At 37.2% G+C, this 26,440-nt stretch overlaps 1 long non-coding RNA gene across 4 annotated transcripts; it reads right to left on the bottom strand.

Annotated features, from left to right (window-relative positions):
* Nucleotides 1–26: 26 nt before the first annotated feature.
* LOC104910313 lies at nucleotides 27–26,440 on the bottom strand. Of its 4 annotated transcripts, none has more exons than XR_004159247.1 (4): nucleotides 26,401–26,440; nucleotides 14,578–14,679; nucleotides 1,064–1,222; nucleotides 27–315 (listed from the first exon to the last, which is right to left on the bottom strand). It is a non-coding gene; the product is annotated as an uncharacterized LOC104910313 (long non-coding RNA). The 4 variants fall into 4 exon arrangements; XR_004159248.1 differs by having other exon boundaries at nucleotides 27–307; XR_004159250.1 differs by lacking the exons at nucleotides 14,578–14,679; nucleotides 26,401–26,440 and adding an exon at nucleotides 11,566–11,770.

The following is a 26,440-nucleotide window of genomic DNA, read 5'->3' as shown; positions in this document are numbered from 1 at the left end:
TTTTGTAACATGAGTTGTGGGTAAGGACACAGCCGTGGGCAGCGTGTGATCCCATGTTACTGTGACTCATTTGACTCCTGAGTGCTGTGCCTTATCTCAGATGATAAGGACATAGTTAACAGCAGCTCCTCACCTGTTTGTAAGGAGAATAAGAATGCTGCTGGGAGGCTGCCTATAGGATCAGACTCATACAGCAGGCATGCCAGGTGAGCATACAGCACCATATGCTTTCTTGGACCTTCCCATCGACCTCCTGTCAGAACCCAGGCTTTCCTAAGCAAAGCCTGAAGGATGACCTTTGTCAAAACTGCAAGACTGAAACAGAAAATAGCAGCTTAGGTGGTAACAAGCATATGTGTGAATTACCTCTTATGTTTATCTTGTTATGTGAAAAATCTCCAAAAGCACAGAACATTTTACAGGTACTTTGATACACCATTCAAAGCATGTGTCCCTACCTGTGGCTGCAGCTCCTTTTATTCTGAATGTCTGAAAGTAGCTCAGCTCTCAACTTATTCTATCAGTCACCTCTTTTCCTGTCTTATTATGAATTCCCACTTTGAGGTTTGTTTTATTTGTGGGCAATAAACTCCTGTACCACGTCACCAACAATCACCAGTTCTGTGAAATTTTTGCTTGCTTCATGGATACATGTGTATAATTTTTCTATAGCATTTTGCATGGAAACGATTGGGAGGAACTACTTTCAGGGCAACCTACATATTTTTTTAAGCTAACAAGTGGGAATTCTGAAATTCAAAGGAGTGAAAAGAATCCACAAAGATTTGGTGTCTCATTTGAGAGAAGCTTAGGACTTGATTTTCTGTAACAATTTAGTTCTATGCCACACTTCATTTACCCACTTACAGCTCTCATTGACTTCAGATCCAGATTTAAGTACTCAGTACATCGATAAATTAGCTTCTTACCAGACTTAAAAAATTGGTTAGGGGCCATCTGTGATAAATTTATTGTACGTGACACACGTAGCATCAATTACAAACTCAGGGGCAAGGTTATAATTTAGCTTTCAGGACAGCAGTCAGTTGCTTTAAACACTGACCTGTTCTTTTCTCATTTGGAAGCCTTTGCTGCATTCACTACTGGCTCTTCAGCTTCTGTCATGAACACTGTAGAAGTCCTATTGAATGTCCTTTAAGATCTCTCTCGCTTCACAAGTTTCAGTTTGTATCCACGTTTTGTGCCTAAAGAGGCAGAGACCCTGTGAAACGAAAGGTATGTAATCACAAGCTTTCTAAAAACGGATTTATAGAAGGAGTATTTTTGTCTTTTGACTAATACTGTGACCTTAAAAACTGTTCCTTTAACATTTGTGTGTGCATAATTATAAAATAAACCAAACACTGAATTATATATTATCCTATGAATCATGGATACTTTGAAATGTATAACTTGGATCTAAAAATTAAATTAACTGAATAAACCTCCCACTTAATCCCACACATTACCTGGTATGACCTGTTCTTAGACATCTCAGCCACAACAACAAAAACTAAAGAACAGTCTACTTTGACCTTGAAGCTGACCTGTAAATTATTTGCTAGAAAAGGTTTATCTAATAAACGTAGCTACTCTTTCAGTTCTTGGAATACATGAGCACAAAGCCCATCTTTTTCAGGAACTTGTTTTTGGGTGTTCTATTCTACTCACTTCTGTGGCCACTTTTAAAAATTTTCCTAGTTACTTAACCTTGTGGAAGAGTAGTGTAACATCTGAGATTGTACAGCATTAATTGAAAGCTATGTCCTCTGAGTGACTGTACAGGTATTGGCTTTAATGTTCGGAGAGAACTGAACAATTTCAGTGAAAGTGTCCTTCCACACAAATATAAAGAAAGGTGTATTTTCTGTCAAATGAAGTAGAGTATTCCCTTCTCCCCTGCTCTTCTTCTGGAAGAGCAGATTTTACACATCTTAATTGTCCAATCTCATTGCCTGCCCACAACTACCTTTTCAATCAAATTTGTACTGAAATTTTAAATCACTTTTATTTGAAGGGAATTGGATTTTAATTTAATGGTATGAGAATCCGTGAGAAGAATGGATTTCCTTGTGCAGGGACTTTGTAGTATGTGCATTAAAATTTTCAGATCATGTCTTTTGCACGTCTTTCAATAACTCCAGTTATTCACTGTCTCAACAATTTGTTTTGCATGCTACTATTGACAGATATTGAAAAGAGTGGATATAAGGAGAACTGCATTAAAGAAATGGAGTAGCTCCATTATGTAAAGAACCTTTACTGTGCTAAAACTAATTATCAAAACCTGTTGGATTTGTTAGCTGTTTCCAAGGAGCAGGGCCACCATTTACCTTTTCCTTCATTTTTTTTACTCTTCAAGTATCCCTGCAAGCCATACAGGAAATGTGGCCTATCAAAAACATGATAGTTTGAGGAGCTGATGAAGAATTAAATGGCAGACTGTGAGGTAGCAAGGGAATGAAATTTTTTATCATATTTAACCTACAGAAGAGACACAGAGACATAGAGCTGCTGATGAGAGACTGAGAACAGAAGGAACTGCAAAAGCAGAATTTGCAGTGGGTGGCACCACTGCAAATCATCAGCTCTCTACTAACAACAGTTCAGTCATGAAGAAGTTGTTCACTGGCAGTTTTGGCACTTTTCAAAAAATATATTTTTAATCCTTAATTTTCTTGTTATTACTATTAATATTAAGGAAAAAATACTTCATCAAAGGGAAATTAATATTTTTGTGACATTCATTCTCTTTGTGCAAAATATAGAAGTATTTGTCTTATTTTGTTGTTTTTTTCTAAGAAACCACAGCAGTCTCCTGGTAAGTTAGTACATCCCTTGAGACGATACCAAAAGAGTAAATACTAAAGTTTAGACTCCATGCAGCAAACTTTTGAATTATGCATGTTGGCTGAAGTGCCAACAAAAGTAGGAAAGACACATTTTTTGACCTGTAAATGGAATTGCCAAAATACTTTATGCTAGGTTGCTACAAAAATAATGCCTCCTACTTATTTCCATAGAAACTACAACAGATGCAAAGAGCACAGTAACACTGTTTGATAGAGCACTTTCTCAGCTACACAGCACTATTTTTCAACAATAGGCATCATCATTAGCTATGCATTTTCAACAGCGATTTAAAAAGCATGCTGGGCTCCTAGAAGTCTGCACCATCAATGAATGTCAGTGGGTGTGCATGCCATTTTTTCAGCATGGAGGAATTCAGTGACACACCTTTGCTTCATATACACTTCCATTCTGTCAGACTACCCCTCTGCTGCCATCTGTCACAAGGCAATAACATGTAATGGAATACTGGTGGGAAGGTTCAACCTCTACTGCCATACCACTAACATCTGCCTCTGATGTCATGGGCAAGCATAATAAAATGGGAGGCATTGTTTTTGGAGCAGCCCTCATATGTTGCTAAACTGTTGATAAAACTTTGTGCACTTACAGATAAATATACCAAGTTTTTAAAAGTTATACATTTGTCTTCTTTCAGTTCTCTGTCTCAATGAATGCTATCTTTGTAAGAAAACCAACACATTTTAATGTGTGTCATTTTAGCTTTATTTTAGCATTTAATTAAGATATGTTTTTCTTTAGAGCCAGATAAAACAAGCTGCAAAAGCTTGATTAATTCTTCCAGCAAGCTACATTTTCAAGGCCTCATATGAATTTTTCATCTTTCAAGTATTCCAAAGAAAAAACTGTAAGGTTCCAGTATCACAAGAAGGGGGGAGGGTGGGGAAGAGGAGGGTTAAGAAATAGAATATGCAAGTAAATTGAATGTAATTGAATGAAGTGAAGTTGAATCATATGTATGTTAATATACCTATGTTAATATACCCCTCAATATATCCCTGAAGATTTCAGTATCTTTGTCTATTTTCATAGAATCATAGAATCACCAAGGTTAGAAAAGACCCACAGGATCACCCAGTCTAACCATCCACAATCAGCAATAGTTCTCACTAAACCATGTCCCTCAACACAAGGTCCAAACATTCCTTGAACACCTCCAGAGTCAGCAATTCCACCACCTAACTGGCAGCCCATTCCAGTGCCTGACAACTCTTTCAGAGAAGTAGTATTTCCTAACGTCCAGCCTCAATCTTCCCTGGTGCAGCTTGAAGCCATTCCTTCTAGTCCTAAAATTTTGGTTCAAATATATACTCTATTGCATTTATTTTATCTACTTTTTCTGATTGCTGTAAACAGTACTGAACAACTATAATAACTAAGTTCACTTTAACTACTATGGATTCTTATCTTCTTATATAGACACAGAGCAGTGCAACATGAAATGTATTTTTCACAGAAGATGCAGTAAAATAATGTTAGGAAGCACTTTGTCATTAATTTAAAAGAATGTATGAAAATGCAATTAGGAGGACTACACAAACTCTGGAATTCACTGCATATCACTCAGTTCCTAGAAATTCAAATATACATTTGAGCTGCACATCAAATTTTTGCTGAAGACTGTTCCCCACAGTCTTCTGATATTACAGTTGTATCTCTATATACAAGATATATTGATATTTTTCTGATTTTGCTCTCAAGTCCCATAGCATTGACTGCCTCCAAAGCATGGAATACACACAGGTTCTATTATGATTAATTTCTGTACTTATTCTCTTTCTGTCCGTGCAAGTAGCATGGCCTCAGTCTCACCACACTGGACACAACCTGACATCTCCACTGCTCTGCAAAGACATTTTAGAAGGTACTGATAACCTATCATTTATTGTACCATAGAGACACCATTCCTCAGCACTGAGATATAATACTTTTGGCATCCTCATTTCTTGGCTAGTTTCTTTGTCACCAAGCCAAATTCTCAGAAGAGAGCAGTGTGAGGTGCAAAAGGAAAAAAAAACAACCTCAAGGAGCTTGTGAACAAGAAGCACATATTCACAATTTTGCAGCTGGAAAATTTCCCATTCATCTAGCAACAGGTCTGGCCCAGAGCACCAAAGAACTGTTACAGATTTAAGAAGCCAAAAATAGTATACATGTATGTTAGGTTAGAACAAACTATCAGGAAAGGCTATGTTATGAGATTCCTATATGGTGAGGCAGCTATGCCATGTTGTCAGATGATCGTGGCCTTTTTGATGGTGGTGACAAGTTCCCTTGCCCCAGCTCTATCTCCAGAACACAGAATTGTAGATGTTGGCGGGGACCTCTGGAGATCATCTAGCCCAACCTTTGCTAAAGTAGGTTCCCTACAGTAGGTTACACATGAAAGTGTCCAGGTAGGTTTTGAGTATCTCCAGTGAAGGAGACTCCACCTCTCCAAGCAACCTGTTCCAGTGCTCTGTCATTTTCAAAGCGAAGAAGTTTTTTTCTCATGTTTGCAAAGAACTCCTGAGCTAACATCATTCTGAGTCCAGTGAGGGTGGTTAGAGTGCTGGAGAGATTTCTTCCTGTTAGATAACGTAAGAAAAAAACTTTAGTCCAGCCCATACAATTGTCCTGCAAGTGTTTAAATTGTTCACACATCAGCTTTTGGGAAGCTTTAAATCACACACTGCTACAGGAACTCATTCTGCTAGAGTGAGTGATTACTCATGCCTGAGAACAAGAAAGGGGGCTTAATCTCCATGTGAGTGACAAATGTCCTCTGGTTTAGTGAATGCCATGTTATCAGAGGACCTGGAAGCCTCATTCAGGCTCATTTTTCTACTATGATGCTTCTTCTCCATACTATTTTTCTCTTCTCTAACAGGTAAGAGATGGAATTCCCTGCTGATCACATTTTAGAGTTTCCTGAGATGCAACACAATGGCAAAGAAGGAAGCTGTGTAGCACCACAGTGCAATGAAGCATGATCTTGTCCTTCTTACTTCAAGTCTCATCAGTCCTTTAGAGCACTCCAGTCATCAGAAGTGAATTTGTATATATGACACTGATACATCACATCAGGGCTGGTACAATTTCAAATTGTGCACAGTGTGCTCTGGAAACAAAAGCACTGTGCAGCTCCATAACCAATAAGTCCAACAACACAGCTGTTTACTGCATTCTCATGTTACTGTTTCCATCTCCACAGTTACTGTTAGTGGGAAGACTTTTGCAAGGCTCCTGCAAAGCTGCGTCTGCAATCTCAGTGTCAAGTCTCCTAGCACAGCAAAAGCTGGTACACAGTCCCATTCAGACAAGCAGTGGTGTTTTGCCTGAAATACCCAGCATATCAGCATTAAAAAATGTAGAAAATAGTCATTGCCACTTCCTACTTTTGTGACAACACCTCCCCTAATATCAAAATAGTGAAAAGAGCCAAAGTAGGAGTTTCTTTGAGAGCCTTTTAGATCTCGTCTTAGTCCTACTTGAAAATATTGCCAAGACATGACCTACAGACATTATACTTCAAGTTGCCCCCATGAAAATTCAAATGCAAACAAGCTGAATACTTTCCAACGCAAGAAATACCCAGCATTCCAGCAGAATGCCAACTACCCATGCATCATAGAATCATAGAATCACAAGGTTGGAAAGGACCTATAAGATCATCTAGTCCAACCGTCTTCTCATTACCACTGCTACCACAAGCTACTAAACCGTATCTCGTAGCTCCTCATCCAGATGCCTCTTAAACACTGCCAGGGACGCCGACTCCACTACCTCCCTGGGCAGGCCATTCCAGTGCCTAACCACTCTCAGAGAAAAAGATTTTCCTCATGTCTAACCTAAACCTCCTCTAGTACAACTTGCGGCCCTGGGTCCTATTTGTTGCCTGGGAGAAGAGGCCAAACCCCTCTTCACCACAACCTCCCTTCAGGAAGTTGTAGAGTGTAATGATTTCTCCCCTGAGCCTTCTCTTCTACAGACTAAACAATCCCAGCTCCCTCAGCTGCTCTTCATAAGATCTGTGCTCCAGACCCCTCACCGGTTACATTGCCCTTCTCTGGACACACTCCAGGGCCTCAATGTCTTTTCTGTAGTGAGGGGCCGTCTCAACAGTAAAGAAGGAACAGTTGACAGCATTTACTGGATCTGAGGAAAGAAGATGATAACCTTCCTCAGGTCCCCTCACTTATGCATCCACATGTTTATGCCTGAGAAATCTTTTTTATATGGTTTGTGTGTTACTTGCTTTATCAAGTTGTGTTTGGCTATATACTGTGTATCTTAACTGCATGCTGTTTTTTCCTATCTTGTTTTGCTTGGGTTTGGTCTTTGACCTAGTTTTCCATTCTCCTGTTTGAATAAACATGTTTGAACAATTGAAGGCATGTTGATCTCTCTTGTTTTTATGATTAATTTTGGACTCCAAAGGCTTTATTTCCTTGCATGACCTGAGGCTGCAAGGCAGCACAGCCAGCTCCTGGGGAGGTCAGGGTCCAAATCTAGAAAACAGCATGAAGAGCAGAGAAGAACTCCAAAAGGATAAGAAAGGCTTTCAGAAAAGGAGAAAACAGCATGGTGCCAAGTTGACATTATGTTTATGAACCTGAAATTTTGTTTAGGCAATATAGACTATATAACATTGCAAAGAGGCATCCTTCTCAGGCATGCCAGGCCCCAAGATCTCAAGACCTTTGGTTAGACAGGAGGGAGAATGATTCTGTTCAAGGCAGAGAAATGTTTTGATTTCTCCTTGATGAAATGTACTAGAGGGAGATGAAACAGTTTACTCATTATTCTTGGGTTACCTAACACTTTCATCATGTTTATCTACTGAAACTGAATCATACCAAATGACGACAGTGTCTAATGCCATTTGATCATATCAAATATGATGTAGAATCAACAAAATGGATAATTAGACTGATGTGCTTCTAGTGGAAGTTATCTGAGAGGCTCATACTACAGATCTCTCTTCTCCGAATTATTAAACTCTGTTTAATAATAATTTAATGCAGAAGACTACATACAGCTACTTGACTCAAAACATCTGTCTCCTTGCCTGCCTTGCAGAAGTTTCTTATATTTTTCCCTGACCAATGAGAATTTAGGTCTGCATGGAGGACTGTTATGTCAGAAACACAACTGTACTTGTATTAGTATTCAGCTTCATAGTAGGTTTTCTTACCCAATATGGAAAACAAAAAATTTGACAAGGGTCTACAAAATACAATCAGTAGTGTAGGCGAAGTATAACACAACTAAATTACATTTTCCTTTTTACCCTCATTTGATAGGGTTTTTTTTTTTATATATTCCTTATTACAATATCTTGTACAAAGTGTTATGTTTAGCCACTAGTTTACCAGTAAAATGAAAATGAACAATAGGCATTTTGTCATTTATCTTCATACTATTAAACTACAGCATTTGTTAAATGATTTTTACAAGGATCAGCCTCATCTACAAGGAGTCTGATCTGACCAGAAGGACAGTGCTCTTTTACCTCACTCTGCTTAAGTGAAATCTTTCTTTCCATTTTGCTTGTGATGTATTTAAATTAACTGCAACTTACTGGAGTGAGTTCAAATTCAACAGATCTGTTATAAATTTGGAAATGGAAAGCATTTTGCACTCTGTGTGGAAATTGACATTTGGCAGAAAACTAGAATTGACAGAAAACGAATTGGCAGCAACTGAAAAGGTACAGGAAATTCTTATGCGTGAGATCACAGATTAGGATTAACACTGATTTGTTCCCTCTCTCTCTCCTCCTATTTCCCATCTTCTCATATTTGTGAAAATCAAATCTATTCCCTTTGAAAAATTTTGTTGCCAAAACCACCAAAATCATAGAAGACCGCTGAAGCCACTAATGTGCGATAGCTAGTAAATATAGAACATTTCAAACTTCCTATTGGATTGGAGAAACAAGGTGAAACTGTCATTCTGATAAGAGCAAAAACAATTATCTGATTGTTAAACACTTGGTAATGTCCTGGAGGATATAAAATAGGACATATGTCTATCTTGTGGCAACATTTGGAGGATCGAAATGTATTAACTGTCTCAAAGTATTAGACATAGCAAATGCAGCAGAATTGGTAGTGAAAGTCATACAGATTTGAATTCAGAGTTCAGAGATGGTCAGACCAACCCAATGTATGAATTCCGGTTTTTTGAAAGCCTCTAAATCTTATAGACTGTTCTTTCTGCAAAGAAATTGAGTTACAAGCCCATGACTGTCATAGGTGCCTCCTTTGGAGACTCTTAGCCAGAAAATGAAAAGATAAGTATTGAATAAACATCTGGGTTGAAAATCTGAGGCTTATTGTCTTGTGCAGGAGAATGATACAAAAAGAACAAGATTACTGTTAAACCTTTTTCAGTTTCCTGGCACCACTCAATTTTAAATGACCTGAAATAGAATGATTCTTCAAAGAAGACAAAGGAAATGACTGAAGGAAACTTGGAGAAATTGACTGAACTGACAAGCTGAACAACCCCTCAAATTGTGATAGGCAGCAGCACAGCTCGGTGACAAAGAAAATAAGAATTTGTGAATTAATCTATTCCTTCATATAGAGAGGATAAGAAAGAAAAAAAAAAGCTACCATGCCAGAGAACGAAACCAGCAGACTTTGTCAAAACGATTACTAAGTTTTCTATACTTGCTTGCTAAAATGGTTTCCAACTCCAGCCTGAAACAGAGTAGATCACTATCAGATCAACTCCACACGTAGAGTGAAATTTTAGTTGGGCAACCTTTTTTTTTTTAAATGGTCATCTGGAGGGATCAAGACTAACCTCTAACATAGTTCCACTACAGTTTCATTCAGCTGACTGTATCTATAGAATTTCTGAAGAGAACTCCCCAGATTTTCAATGTTACATCACAATTTTAAACTAAAAGAAAAAGTTATAATAAAATATTTTCGGTGTTATTATAAAAAATAGATGTTGTCCAAACCAAAGAAAACTCAAACCCAAAATGACGTAAGGTGGACTAAGACTGTCCTTTTTCACACTCTGAGTTAGTACAGAGAAATTTTATTTTCTTACTCTGCTTACAGTGTTGCAAACTGAAGACAGGTGATCCCTTCCGTACCACAAAGAAAGCTTGATAATCTGTTTGTTCTATTACAGGAGCCACTGTAATATGTGAACTTTGCCAAATACAAGGAAACCTAGATAATTTTGAGGAAATGAAAATTATCTTTTCTGCATGTAAGATGTGATGATGTTACAGTTCTACCAGTTTATATAAACATGAAAATCAAACAAAATTTAAAAGAAAAAGCTGATTGAATAAGTAGTTTAAGAATAATTAATCACTCAGTATTCATAAGCAAAATTGTACATAATTGTCTTTTTCAGTTTCAGTTTCATTTTGTGTATCAACTGGGTACAGTAATGCTTCTATAATGGAATTAGGGTGTTCCCCAAACACCATGTTTTCTGAAATCTCTTCCATGTTTGGGGAACTGTTATTTCAGAATTTGCCAAAAGAAAATTTTTCTTAAACAATATTTTTTTAAACTTTAAACATACCAGCACAACACTATGAGGTTTTCCTTCGCATGGCTTTCTCTAAAACTTAACACAGACTGTCATGGCCAAAAATGTACAAAGCTGTATTTGAAATTCTGTAATCTATAAACTATGCAATGCACAGCAACAACAATGCACACATCTTGTGATCCTGACTCCTTAGGGACTTTGCTGTGGAAGTGTATCATCTGCAATATGGACATCAGGGACAACAAAATCAAGGATTTCAAGGGCTCTGACTTTTTACACATACATTTCATTATTTCATTGAGCAAAAACAAAATACTGAACAAAAATACTTAACAATATAATACTACTACTGCGGTTGATAATGGAATGAAAATTGTTCCCTGCAGATTGTCAGCTCAAGAGGAGCTGTTGCTGTTGATCAAGAGTTACAATTTGCTATGATAATAATGACTACATTAAATGATTACTTGTTACTATACTAAAGGAACCAGTCATTGGTTCCAGTCTTTCCCATGTAAAATGGATGTTTGAGTGGGACCATAGATAAAATGCAACTGTATATAAAATGCAACCAGTTACTATCGTTAACTGGATCCATCATTGATAGCCTGAGCAAATGACTATAGACTAAAGAAATTAAAAGATACTACCCTTTCACATCTAGTCCTACTTCTCTTGAAAAAGTATGTAAGACAAGAAATTTGCAGTGAGTGTACACTTGCTTTAAATATGAAAGTAAGACCATCTGGCAAACTTATTTGGAAATGGAAATTCATTTTTAAAACACTATCTTTGCTACCTGTAATTATGTACAAGTCCAATTAAATACTTAAAAATCTAATTACCATCCACAAATGAGACATGCAGAGTCTTAGGCTACTCTGTGTTTGTAGAAGCAAAGCTTATTCAGGGCAGAATCAAATGCTCAATTATCTGATAAATTCCACATATCCTCAGTAAATAAAAAGCGTAGAGCAGTAAGAAATAACCAAGGCTTCAAGTATGTGTCATTACTTATTACGTTTTGCTACTCTTTACCTAACCAATAAATATGCTCTGATTGCTTGTGTGATCAAAGAAAGTTGGAAGGAAAAAATCTTTTTGTATATTGTCTCAGCACAGATGCAGAAAATGGGGTATATGAATTCAGAGAGTCTAGAAATATCTACAGCTGGGTTATGCAACCTGTAAATTTCACCTGCTTGGCTCATCTCACTTCTCTTTAGATTTTCCAGCAGCTCAGCTCTTCCAGATCAGCCAGGAGTGAAGAGCTTATAATCGGATACAAGGGCTCATATTCACTCCTTCACCTTGGAGAAAATGAACTGCTGTCAGCAATTGAAGGTGGTTATCAATTCCCTGGGTAAAGTACAGTCCTGCAGCCACTAATCACAGGTTGTCCTCACTTGTTAATGCAACAGCTGCTGCCAACCTGAGAGGGTAAACTGCTGCCACATGATATTTGACCAACCCACTTGAAACCCTTTCAGGTCTGTCAGAAAGATACTGAACCAAAATTTTAAGAGGTAATTTTTAAAAAGAACATCTTTTCATCATATCTTCATTTTTCTTATAAGTCACCATTGGGGACAGATATCTCTGCATATCAGAAAGTGAATGTAACAGAGAGAGATAAAAGTCAGGTGAGTTTTCAGAATGAAGAAGTTTTGCTCAGCACTAGCTTCAGTCCTCTATAACTTGCAAGCTTGATACTGTTGGCCTTTAGAAGTGCCTGGACAGGAATCAAGAGCAGTGTTTCTAAATAATTCTGAGGATTTGGTTACAGGTTCGCTTCAGTTTATCAGTACACCCCAACCTCTATAGACACATTTGAGAGGCCTAAGGACACCAAACCCCTGATAGTAAAGATATTTTTTTAAATATTATTGAAAAGATATCTTAAAAAATATATTTTTATTTTAAGTCTTGATAACTGTAGCTATAATAAAGTGCTGATTTCTGATTAGTTTATTAAACAAAGCATTCCCAAGTAATAGCAGTTCAAATTCAATTGTTTGAATCTTTGTGCAGGTACAATTTATAATATGCAGAATTTCTGGCAAATGTACACAATATGGTTGTGCCTCTATCACAACAACATCAAGCAGGGTTGGCAAGTCAGAGATAAATTAAAAGCTAGCAAGTAAGAGTGAATTCTACATTCACTTGGCTTCATGCAGATAATTACTGTGATTTTGTCTATATATCATGGATAGTTTTAGATTTTCTGCTTCATCTGAAAGTGGAGTACTTGTGATAGCGACATAAAATATCATCTGAACCAAACAGTATTTCTGAATATGAAAGCAGTGATTCAGATACAGTTCATTGATGTCATTCATTTTAATCATAATCCAGTCCAAAAATTATATACCTTTTTATTAAACTATAATGACTCATTTAATTTGCCAGGAGCACAAAGAATGAACAAAAATCTTACTGCAAAATTTTGCATTTTTTTTTTTTTTTAACAAAGTATGATTTCAAAATGTAGTTCTAATAGTTGCTTGTATCAAAGTGCTAGTCATTTTATGGTTCTGAAACAAATAGTTTTTGTTAAAGCACTGTTTCTTTTCCCTTAATTAATTTACTTAGGGCTTCTCTCTGGAGCTGTTAAATCTCCAGCATTTATACTGTCAAACATTTCATAGTTAAGTAAACTTCGAAATTATGAACTTACGGTGTAATTTAGTCCTGCCGCACCTCACTGTAGGCAGAAGGATGCGTACAAATACTTGAGCTCAAAAACAGAAGACAGCACTGTTCCTGCCTCACAAGGACCAGCAGGGTGACACCAGCAGCACCTCAGAAGCACAACAGGGTCTGTGCAGCAGCAGTGTTCTTACAGAATTTCTCTCCTTGTGGTGTCCCTGCTGTACTAAATGGCGTCCAGGTACTAAATGGAGTCTGGCTCACCTTCCTCTCTGCACTAGCAGTTGGCTCAGCTTGGAAAGAAGCCTCCCTTGGCTGCCATATGGCTTCAAATTTTACCTCCTGCGAATTTGCAGCATCTTGCCAAAGGATCATTAGAGTTATTTTTGTCACTTTTGGGCCTTTTGGAGGAAAATGGCATAATCTTAACACCTACCTAAAATTCTCACGTTTTTCACAGATTTCAAAGCAAGTTTTTAGACATTAAGAAGTCTGTAATAAGACTTGGAAATGCTTCATTAGCACTGATTCTTTATATGTACTGAATTATGAAGAAATCTTACATGTAGGTGTTAGTTTGTTCACCTCTTTCTTTCTTCAAAGGACCTGCAATACTGCAAGTAGGTAAGAAGAATTAGGCCATGTCTGCACTGTTCCCATGACCACCATAAGAAGGCCCCAGGCTGTTTGCCTTGTTTATATCTACCCCAAAGTCCTTGCAGTTCCCTTAGTCTGCTTTATGAAGGATGAAGTGCTTAAGGCCATGACTAGAATAATGCAGACTCTTATATCTACCTGGAAAGATGTCTCTTTCTTCTTCACAGACTGTGGAACCTGTAGGACCACTGCCTGCTATCATCTTACAATATCAGTGTATTACAACAAGCTGCAATTTGCGTGGTTAACAAAGGATAACAGAGATAGCAAAAAGCTCTGGGTAGCTTCAGACTCAAGGACAGAAAATCCTATCAACCTGGAATGGTTTCTGGATGGCTTCTAGACCTTCTGGATCTCTCTCTCTTAATGTTGTACCAGCATCAACTGAATCTTTGCTGTTTTCTGATACGCTAATAGCATGGCAGATGCCACCATCAAATTCAGTTTTGCCAAGTCTTAATAGTTCTGGGCATGGATCACAGACCCTCCTGGTGATTTACATTTATATGGGGCTAATTTTTGAGTATGAAAGATTAAATTCATGGATCAGGTCTCTCAGAAACTGAACTATGCTGGTGACACATCACATTTCTTTTTATGTCCCCTTTCCCAGATTAAAAATGTATGGGCATTTCTCTTTGGAAGCTGTTCCTGCCAAGCTCCTATGGATACATGGCACAGCACTCTGGTGTTAGTAAATCTGTTATGGCTATAGATGAAATGGAAGTCAGTAGGCCACCACCATCTGCTCCTTTCCTGTCTGGTAAAAATCTACACCACCCTGGACATTTTTGCTACATTCAAGTGGAACAGTATGCTCAACTGTGCTAGGATGTCATCATGACATATTTGCCTTGATGGTGCTCCCTGGGTGGGACCAGTACTTACCCACAAGAGCTATCGATCCATCAAATTCCACAGTTGCTGAGAGCCCACAGGCAATTCATATACACAAAAGCAATCCATGTGCACATCTACTCCAGGTTTCATCTCAAAAAGATAGAACACACTCATCTCAGTAAAATTGATATCCATTATGTGTATGTGCTCAGGCACAAATGGTATATATTCCTCTGCTGGCTTCATGCAACACTGTCCATATGACTTCAGTGTCCATGGGGGTTTAGCTACATACCTAAATCTGAATGGCAAATGAGGTTATTACAAGCCTTCCTTTGAAATTCCCTTTCCATGAAATCAGCTCAGTGATAGGCCTGGAAAAATGCTGTCATATTCACTGTGATTTAGTGAGTGCTCTCAAGTCTGTGCTGTTAAGATAAGGATCTCTTTTCTAGCCTAAGTGGCTGCAGAACTAGAAATATTTAGTTCTTTTGCAGATCCTGATCATAATGCATCTCTTCTCATTATACATCCTTATCCAGTAGCATTCTTTAGTTCACCTATAACTCAGTTGGACTTTTTTGTTAGCAGTCTTCAAATACATTTCTATGTCATGAGCATTTTAAGTCCATATGGTAAGATATTCAGATTTTGTGTAAGAGTGCCTCCAGAGTTTTCTCCTCCAGTGGGAGCATTCAGTTCACCCTCAGGACATTTCACAGATTGTGCAACATGGAAAATTAGATTTTGTCCTCTAGAGTGCTGCAAGAGGTAGAATTTTGTAAATACAAGCAGATGTCTGCCCAGTAGTGTAGAACTCTTCCTGTTGTGAAGCTCAGTGTTTGTAGTATTGCTGTGACTCAAAGAGAATACAGTAGAAGTGCTTCTGATCAGTGACTGAAAAGCTGTTGTTATTCAGTGGCTTCTCTCATGCCAGGCCACAGCCCTATAAGCTGTACCAGTCTACAGAAACTGCTTGACATGTCAGGAATAGTTTCCTTCCCATTTTAATACTCAGCTCAGTGTTTAATGTATCCACTTTTGTGATGCATTTGATTTGCAACTTCCATGCTTTGCAAGACAAAGAAAAATGTGCTCAGTACAATAAATTACTTTAAGGTTGGATTTTCAGGTGTTTCTCAGGCTTCCATCTGTTGATCTGCATTACCTATAATTACCTTGATCCTCCATTTGTTGGCTGGATTTTTCTGCTCATTCTTCACGCTCTCCAATAAATGCTTGGAGAAGAATTGTAATTCCACAAAGATTTTCACCTTGATTTTCAAATTGTTTTTTCTTGATTTTTTTTTTTCTTCCTCACATGCACTAGATCATAGCTCTGGAGACTCTTTCAGATTTCAAATTTGAAAACCAACAAAGAGTTACATAAGAAAATGGACTCCAAAAGCAAAAATCAAGGTGAAAATCAAAGTATGTAATGCTCATTTTTAAACTATATTTTCTTTTTTTCCCCCCCATGCTTCTCAGTTATGCATACATTAAAAAAATCTGCATTTGTTTCTTTACACTCTTTTTAATTCCTTGGCCAAAACTTCAGCTGTAACAGGGAACAATAACACTTTTCAAAGTTTAATACAATTTGACAGGTAAGACTACTAAAACAGCAGTTCATTATTTTATATTTATGAATCAAGCTGAGATTCTACAATATCCTGTTCTAACCTGATCTATTGTTGTACTCTTATTTCCTGCTCCTGCTATCTATTCTGCCGATAGGTGCTGATGTGTTGCTTTGAATATAATCATGTATTGCTCACTGTTCACTCAGTTTGATTCATTTGGGGTGATAAATGGACATCTTGAGGCAGTCATCAGACTTTAATTTGGCTGTAGAGATCATATCTGAAAATGACAATTTTCCTAGGGTGCCACTGGAGAGAAGCAGTAATTTCACATTTAGCTATACATTGTTGGTTGTTTATCAGTTTCTTGCAATATGAACTACAGTGCTTTTTCTGGTACTTATGGCACTATTCACATATATTACATACTACCAGTGCTTCATAAGCTACTGAGAAAAACACAGAAATTCAACTCTACAATCTGTATACCTCAAGTAGTAGAATAAGTTGCTTTATATACTATTAAGACTAAAAACTCATAAAGGAGTGTTTTTCTTCTAGCATTTTTCCCCTAAGACTCAGGAGAGCCCCAAATTTGAGAAGCTTTATATTTCCCCTTGCAAGGCTTTTCCAACACATTACATACAGGTTTTGTTCTGCTGCTACACTGATGTGAGAATTGTCACCAAGACTTCACTTCTGATTTATAGGATCGGAAATGTTCCATCTCTTTCCTTTTCTTATTACTCTGCTTGTCTTTGCTTTCCCTTGGTCCTCTTTCAGTTCATAAAACTCATCCTGATTGAGCCTTCCTGTTCAGCTTCATAGATTTGCTGGGTTTAAGGCTTAGAAAATAAGGCCATCCAAGTTTCTGTACAATAGAGGCCACAGGATACTGGACTCTACTGAACCCGATACCCCTCATCTGGCTGAAATATACCTTTTAGGAAGCACAGGAAATCTAAAACTTGTACTATTTTTATGAAGGTTTTGAGCTCTAAAAACTTGAGTTTTTGAAATTTGACCTACACAGTACAGTTTCTAGTACTATAGTACTCAAAAGTCAAAGTTCTTTCTTACATCCACTCTACAGTACGTGATGTTTCACATAGTCTTCCCTTTTTTCTGTTAAAACCATTTTTCTATTAAAAAAAAGTTATTGTTACAGATACTAGAAGTTCCTCTTGCATTTTGTAGCACATTCCTAAGAATGTTCTTACAAAAATTTTTTGAGTTTTTTGTATGATACCATACTCTGAGGAAAACGCTGGAACACCCAAAATCTATAAACTTCTAGATCCACTAAATTAACTTAAAACTAAATAAATAAAATAAGCAAACCAGTTTGATAACCTTCTGCCACAAGCAGATAGATCTTCAGAGAAAGACATCCATGACCATGCCCTTTGAAAAAATATGCAGTGCTGCTGGGAATTTTCACTACTCATGCTTACATGTCAGAAAAGCAAGGTAAAAAGAATAAATGATAATAACCAGGTACTGTAGGCATTACAAGCCTTTTTAGGTAAATAACTTTCAAAGATACATATAGAACAAAGTTTCTGTTGAAAACATGTTAAAAATATTTTGTAAAAGTCTTGTAATATCATATGACCTTTGTGAAATGTGGACTGTATTTCATAGCCATCCAGGCTGCAATCCCTTCTGCAGTTGTCTTGTTAGATGGGGTGACTGAACAGTGCATAAGGTAGTTATAAGAAATTCTGGAATACAGACTGACTCTCCATGCAGCTGGACACGTGAAAAAATCCCTCTGCTAACTTGTTATAACACATTCTTATGAAACTACCTCATATATGGTAGGACAAAATATTCATTTTATATATCTTACATCTTCTTGTGGAAAATATTTGTATTTTATTTGGAACAAAAGCTCAAACACTGGTTCTGCTGTATGAAGGACTGCTAATATCAGCCACTGGCAGTAATTTAGTCAAAGTGAGACTGGACTGGTGAGAAAATTCCAGAACATTGTTCCAGCTTCCAAAACTGTGTTCAAAACAACATCATGTGCTTTTCAGCTGCAACCTCTCCTACCTTTCTTCCCAGTGTCAGGGATAAAGAGGGTTTTTGGAAGAACCAGAGCAAATATGCACTAGAGCTCCTGATAGCTCAGCAAGCCAAGTTACATACTGCACTGGTAAAAGTCCACTGATGTTCTGAGAAATAGGAAATAACACTAACTTTATCTCTGTTCTTTGGAGGTAAACAAAGATTAACTAAGTATCTGTGAACAATATATACTTAGTACTCTTTAAGGAAATGTTGCTTGACTTGAATACTGACTCCAGTGAATACCAGTCTGGGAACGAGAGCACTTTCCCTTGTGTTATTGTAATTTCTTGTTTAATTCACTTGCACCATAGACTGAGCACAAACTGGGCTGCTGGGCTCACACCTGCCTCAAGCCTGGTTTGTGCAGTAGGCAGAAGGAGAAGCCTACCCTTGTGGTGAGATCCTCAGGACTAAAAGGTCTGTCTGGGCAGCAGGATTAGCCCAGAGCACAAGACCAGCTCACTGCCTAACTGAATATTCAGCCACAGTGGCAAAGTCTTCCAGTTCAAACTGAGTCATACCCAAGGCAAAGCTTATGCTGTCAGACTGAGGAACAGTTTGCAAACTCAGTGCTGCTGATGCTAGTGTGGAATGGGAAAATTCATCAAGACCCACTGCTAATAGAGACACTTACTCTACTCCAGTTTTGCCCATTCTCTCTCTGCTGTTTTGTTAAATCCTATGGATATTGTTCAAGTGCAGTAATTTAAGCTAGCTAGTGCAGTGAAGTTAACACCTAAAAGAATATAACCCAGTTTCTGAACCACATTTAGGAGGAGCACAGCAACAACAGTAAATGTGTTCGTCCTACTTTATGTTTCCATCAACTGCCTTGATATGTAATAGCTCAAAAGTGAATTTCATTCATTGAAATGTAATGCTTGAGCTGTCTTCAAAAGATCTGTGTCAGCAGCTCCTTGTTTCAAGACATCCTATTAAAAAATGTTATGAATGCAATTTAATGCTTGTATGTTCAAGCCAAGCATTTTATGGTGTTTAAAAATTAATGTGAATTGAAAAGCCTTTGATAGTGCAAACCTCAGCATTCTGGATTTCCTTTTTCACTCCTTCACATGCATTGCCAAAATATTTGTTAACCAGCTGCAACCTTTACCCTAGTTTCATTGGGTACTAAAATAGTCTGTTGTGCTGCAGACGTGTTTTTCTGCTTTTAATTTGCTGTTCACGTAGAGTATAGCATATAGTAACCAATAGCTTTTTGTGGGGCAAAGGTAACTCGTGGTCTACAGCAGAAACAGCACGAGGAAAATGCTGAGCTCTTAATCCTGGGTATAAGCAACCTCCTCTGACATTTAGGCAAACATGACTTCAAAGTTCAGAACAATTCCTTATCATTAGTAATCTGTGAAGCTTTTTCTGTCCAATGTACTTGTATTCCCTATAAAATCTCCATACTCTCATTTAACGTATAAGCAACTAATTTTAATGCATCTTAAGCTAAAATGCTTCAGGCCCTCCACACAGGTATGAGAAAATGAATTATTCTGAATTACCTTTGTTAGTGCCACTTGGAACTTTCAAAATCCTCCCAAAAATAATTTTCATACTATTCGTTAAAAATAAAGATCAGGACAAACACTAATCCAACTAAAATCCTTCTGAACAGGCAAACTGAAAAAGAAAGACTTCAGGACTTAATTCTGTGACTGTAATTTGTAGTATGCAGCATCTTTTGTTTAAGGCTTTCCTAAATATTAAAAGCAGGACTATAACAGGTCTTTGTGGATTTGAGGAAAAGGACTTCTATACCTTCATATAGTGAGTCAAGGTCACAGTCAGAGTTTCAGAATTAAGGACAATTCCCGTATTCAACTGCTGTGTCCCAGAAGATCAGTAAGAAAAAAGAGCAATTGCAGTCAGGACAAGGTTGGCCAAAGGAAACAAAAATAGGCTACAGAATAAGAGATCTGCACCATCCTGATTAGCTTGTAGATTGGGAAGGCATTGATCATCAAATTCCTGATGACATTGTGTGCAAGGCTCTTCGTGGCTGAAAACCATATTCTAGGATTTTTGTTTCAGCCTTTTTTTATCTATTTTTCATAGAAAAGAAAGATAGGAAATGTCTCTAAGCATATTGTTTTAAGCATGTTCTGGCATTCCTTGCAAAGTGAAGAATCCCAAACCTCTGTGGATTTTAATGGCTTAACCAAGTCTGTTGATACTGGATTTAAACCTGAGACAGAACATGTCTCTGCTGCTAGAAGCACTAGAAGAGATCTGTTCTTAATTTATTTTCTACTGTACTGAAACTCCTGTTTCCATTGTCCTTATATGCATGTGTCTTTTAAAATAGTGTAACACAGAAAATTATTTCTCTTGATCTATCTGTGTTTACATATTCAAACACATTCCACTTTAAAATTAAATACTTGTATATAATTATTAGTAATAAAAATAATATTTTAAAGCTTTGCTGTATGTCTGAATTCAGCAGGTTGCCAGAGGAAAGCAAAACACAGGAAGTAAAAAAAAACCTTTCCCATTCTTATGCCTAAATGTCAAAGAAAAGATATATAGATTTCAGGTGAGCTTTTATTATGTATTTTTCTTAGGTATAGACATGGTAATCATCTACATTTGTAGAATGTGTGTGCTTCAAGGGAAATAATCTTTTTAGACTGATAAAATAATTTGCAACATTTTGAAGTTCTTTTTCAAGTAATGATTTGGACTGCTTTTGAGAACAGAAGCCATGTTCTACTATCTATTATATAGCAGCCTATTAATACAGATTTTCAGATTTTTTCAAGAACAGAAATACAGAATCCTTAGTCGAAACACAATACGCTATTGTATTATTGCCAATTTCCTTAATTTCATTAAGAACATTTAGAATTCTGTAAACTGTCAATTTATTTTTGTTATCAGGTCATGTATTCGCAATACTAATGTATGCACTAGAATTAAAGGAAATACTGTAAAGGGTTCTTGTAGAAAATACTGCATATATATATAAGCATATATATACACGCACTTCTCACAGTTCTCTCTAGTTTATTAGGTGACTTATTTTGTTCAGTTGATGGAAAAGGGGATTTGGGGAGAATTTGTGAATTTTTGTCATTTTCAAGTTGATCTTTAACATCAGGGAAGGGTAAAAGCTGTCTTAATTTCAGTGATATGGGAAAGCTGCTGAATTCTTATCCTACTTCAAGCAAAGTAGTTAAGAGTCACTTAGAAATATAGTGGAAAGAACAGAACTGAGGAAAGTGAAAGCATCGGTGAAAGACAACCATGTTTGAGCTAAATTCTGCTTTTACCTGTATGGATGTACCTATATGGATAGATACATAGAAGTAGTGAGCCAGAATGTGAATCTGTCATGTTTCATTTCCTCTATATCATACATTAAGAGTGAGTTAATTTGTTCAGTTCTGGATACCAACTAAGCTACACTACACAGAAGTGCCTTCAGGGCTAATGTATAGGAATGTGTGAAGTAAGAGCACATCATCTTCCCTCAGCGAGATCTTCACATCCTACTACCAGTGGTCCAGTCTTCCATGGGCCCACTCATGCACTGACCTACCAATCAACTGCACCTTATATACAAGATCCAGAGCTGTAAAAAAAATGCTTATTTCTCTTCAGGAGCCAGGGCCAGTGGCCTTACCCTCATGCCTTAGGCCATGCCTCTTCATCATCACATTGCAGGTGGGCTCCTGCTGCATCACTGAAGGCACATTGCATACTGACTTCCATTGTGTTACTCAAGGTACAGAAAATCATGTATTGGGTCAGAAAAAGGAGTGATCTTTTAGTCACTCTGCCTTGCCTTTGGTCTTGGTGATCCATGTATGCCGCCTACATGGATATTTTGGAGCAACTAGTGCTTCAAAGCCTCTGTGTCCTAGTTCAGTGCACAGTCATGTCCCTGGACAGGCAGTCATTTAAGACTTAAAAAAAAAAAGACAGCTCTAGAGAGGTGTGAGCTTACTCTGATTGCTTTCTGAACTGACCCAGAGACTAGCAGGCTTAATAACCATGTCCTGCTATCATGATTGATCACACTAAACTCACAAACTCCTGGTCTGAAGCCAGGGTAGAATGAGTACAGGGGTACCTACACAAGTCCTATATACACAGCTAAAAATAACCACTGGGAACAGCAGTGGAGAGTCACTAGTAAAATTTAAATTGGCACTTCAACTTTCTGTTCAGTAGCATATATAGGTAGGTAATTCCTGAATAGGCACACTTTACTAAAATTGGGATAAGAATATGGCCCATATAACAGTTTCTATATGTGGAGCAATTCTCTTCAGTATTCTGCTGTGTTGTAGTATATGCTTGCTGCAAAGAGAAAGGAAATAGAATTTTTTGTCTATTAAACAGTGACTAGAAAAGAAGTAGGGACTTACACTGCAGCAGTGAATAAGCTTTCTAATGGTGAGATAGCTGGGTAAACTGCCCAGGGAGCTGTAGTGTCTCCTTCACTGTTTTTTTTTTTTATCAGGACATGTCACAGCTGTCTGTCAGGAACGATTTATATATAGCTTATGCTGCCTTGGAGCAGAAGTAGACTGACTGACCTTCTCGGATCCCTTCCAGACCTGTTTTCTGTGACTCTCCAGCCTAAGAACTATAGATATGAAGTAAGCTATTACATACTGTATTTACTTTGTATTCTAGGGGCACAACCCCTACTTCCTATAATTTTAATTTCTTTGTGAAAACAATTCTGTTTCATTAAATATAATGACAGTTTAATGCATATTTCTTTAACCTAGTTACAGTATTCTCATTCATCTATAACTCTGCTGTGCTGGGACAAAGAGTCACCCTCGGTTTTCTTTTTTTATCTGCAGTTCAAAGTTCTGCCAGAGTCCAGGGTCAGGACTCTGACCATCAATAAGGTAAAGGTGAAAGGTAGAACTGATCACCTAACAGTGACGGTCGTCCACATGTTGTTAATTGAGATTGGAAGTTAAAGACAAGCCAAAACGTAAGAAAAAGCTACAGCACAGCCAAATGGGAAAGAAGCAATCTACAAGATTTTTTTGCAACATCTGAGTGACGCACTGCTGTTAAGGAGTTCAGCACCATTGACCATGGGGAAATACAGTTCTGTTTTCCCTCAGACAACTGTGCAAGACTGAACCCAGTGATTCAACAGCTCTTCTTCATTATTTGCCTTCTATAAACTACACTGGGTGATAGGCAAAGGCAGACTACTTGAAGATGGTATATTCTAATGTTGCCAAAGATCTCTAGAAAGTAAACAAATTCTGATGTATGGTGCCATAAGCAGCACTTTCAGTTTATTACTTATGTCTGGTTCTTACTGTTTTTAAAGAATATCAATTTGTTGTTTTTATAATTATCAATTCCACTGAGTGTTCAAAAAACTGTACCAGCTTTTCCCCAATGTTTGCAACTTAGCTTATGTAAGACATTTAATGCACTGTTTTCTGTTACTCTGCTCATTGTCTGAACATCTATTTCAAGCAAAATGAGTAAGAATTAGATTTTACATGTTATTCAGGTACTGTTATATAAACTGGATATCCTTGCAGATCCTTGTGTGCCCCTGAAATTGTTCTACTGTGTTGGCAAATTAATTGGTACCACTATAGAGTGCTTTCCATTCAAAATCTTATCACTGCTGTGCACATCAATTATGTTTGTATGCTTTCTATTAAGAGATGTAAACAAATAAATTATCCTTCAACATCAGCCAGTCCTGTGTTTGTGTTTTTTTTTTTAAGTTTTGCAGATCATCTGCGAGACTTTTATGAAAGAGTAATGCAGGGATTATTATGGTCAGTCATGATGACTGGAATGAGACCATTGTGGACCAAGTATTTTCAGGTCTTTGAGACACACTTGAATTGCTGAGCTTGACAACAGTCTTCCCACCACAGAGCTGACAATATTAGAGCTAGAGCATGCTTGCTTTTACTTCTTCTGCTCAAGTTTGTATCAGGTCTTCAATTCCTGTTCTCAAATGCTTATAAGTTTTGATAACAAGTAGGAGAGAAGAGTGATTCATTGAAAAGTGCATGTCATTTAAGGTCAGCTGCTACCTGCCATAGGAGCTATAGTGAGGGCACAGGCTATGTGTATATCTCCAAATAGAATAGATAAGAGTCTGTTTTCTGGGAAGGGGCATGGCTTGTTTTATAAACATAGAGCCATACTATCTTCTTCTCAGCAGCATATATAAACCTTGGCCTGTTCATGTTCCTACACTACGTCCAGGTGTAAGTGTGGGAAAACTATGTCCTGGGCTAAAGCCATGTCAGGAAGCATACTAACAATTACACAGTTACTGTTAATTATTTAATTCAATGATATGAGTTAGCTACCTGACAGTTTTGTGTTAGCTTCCCAGCCCTTGGTCATCAATTTGCATAGTTATAGATTCAGTTTCTGTGTAACACACAAATGATATGAGTGGCACAAAATTTTGTATTGAAAGCATTTTAAAAAGGAGCTGTATTCCTCCATCATAATAACAGAAGCAACCCTTTTGCTATTGTTTTCCCTCACAGGCAGTGTTCCCTCTGGATACATAACACTATGGTAGTTCATATGCCCAAGTGACAGAACCAAGCCTATGTAGAATTACAGAACTATAGGAATTTCAAAGTGGCAGCATTAACAAAATCCATTTTTTTTTATTATACAAGATCTGGTAAGATCTGTATCTCTCAATTTACTTGTCCTTGTGCAATCATGAGGAAAGATACAGGTACGCTCCAAGGACCCAACAATTTACAACCAGGCAATTTATTTAAAAATTGCCACAAATGAGAGGCTGATGCTTAGCCAAGTACCACAATTCATTTTCTCTGCTGGACATTGTCCAAAGTGAATTGTACCTGAATTTTAACAGAAATTGAAATGTTACTGAGTTTTTTTTAAATACAAATGCTATTAGATAAACCAATTAATATAAATTTGTAGTTGAATTACTATTTTAAGATAGGAAACCAACATGTTTCATTATGGTGACTGACTACATTATCTACTTGTGTATCTATTTAATGGGTAAATACTTTGATCTTGTGTTGTACCCACAGGAGAAATTTGGTCCTGTGAGTCTTGTAAAGGATGAGCTGAGGACCTCTGAGTGCCAACCCAATCATATTTTAAAGTGTAATGCCACATAACAGTTTTCTTACATCTTGCAGTTCTTCCATGTGATGTCCATATTGTTTCTCACCCAGAATTTACTAACACCGCCTACTTCTTGTCAAGCAGGAAGAGCTCTTCTTTTCTCAAGAGAAATTGCAGCTGAAAATTGCCAAGTGTTTGCATTTTTTATTATGTCCTGATAGTAATGTTAATATTTCCTGAACTCCCATATTTAAGAAAAAACCTTAATTATGATCTCCTCTTATTTCATCACTTTAGCTCACTAAAGAGATTTTTCTTTTGAATTTGCACCAAATTTTTAACAAAAACAATAAGAAATAAATAATTTGAGTAACAAAAATAACTTCAGCAATGGAATTATTTTTGTTGTGTCAACCTGAGGATTCACTGTTCTCATCAGTATGCACTAGATTTCTTACCCTGTGAAGAACATATAGTCAAAAAGCACATGGCAAAGCAGCTATACTATTCTTATTAGCATTAATGAAACTCTCATCACTAAGTCCCTTATCTTCAAGCTGAGTACCTTATACCTTTGAGTGTTTTTCATGCTCCTGCATCTTTCCCTGTAGTCAAAAAACTAGAAGAATTTTGGAAATTGGCTGATTTTCCCACTTAGCTCTGGAATGGCAAAAAGTCCTCTCTAGGGCTGGGTGAAGAAAATCCAAAATTAGGGACAGAAGGGTCAAAAAAAAATCCCATGTTCCTGATGAAAGGTTTGAGGGACAGTTATGTGTCCTTTATGCTTCAAAAAGGACAACAACAAAAAAAAAAAAACAAAACACTGTAAATAACCTTGCTCAGATTGAGGGTGATAAAAAGCTGCTGTCTCTTCAAGACAAAGCATTCTCAACATTAAAAAAAGAGAATGACATGGATGAATTGAGGGAGGGAAAAAGCACCATGACACAGTTATTAATGTTAATGGCAGACATAAACTACATTGAAATATGACTGTATTATCAATGAATGCACAGATGTTATAATTACAGAATATACCAGAGATTTTAGGTAAGCAGGTTATTACATAAAAGCAGAAAATTATTACATAATTATTACATAAAAGCAGAAAAGATAGAATGCTTACCCATATCTTAGGCTTGCTTATGAAACTCCAGCAGAGTGGG

Source organism: Meleagris gallopavo, chromosome 3 (assembly GCF_000146605.3).
Source record: "Meleagris gallopavo isolate NT-WF06-2002-E0010 breed Aviagen turkey brand Nicholas breeding stock chromosome 3, Turkey_5.1, whole genome shotgun sequence".
Lineage (NCBI taxonomy): Eukaryota > Metazoa > Chordata > Aves > Galliformes > Phasianidae > Meleagris > Meleagris gallopavo.
Note: the sequence above shows the minus strand (reverse complement) of the source record. Positions and strands in the feature narration are given on the sequence as shown.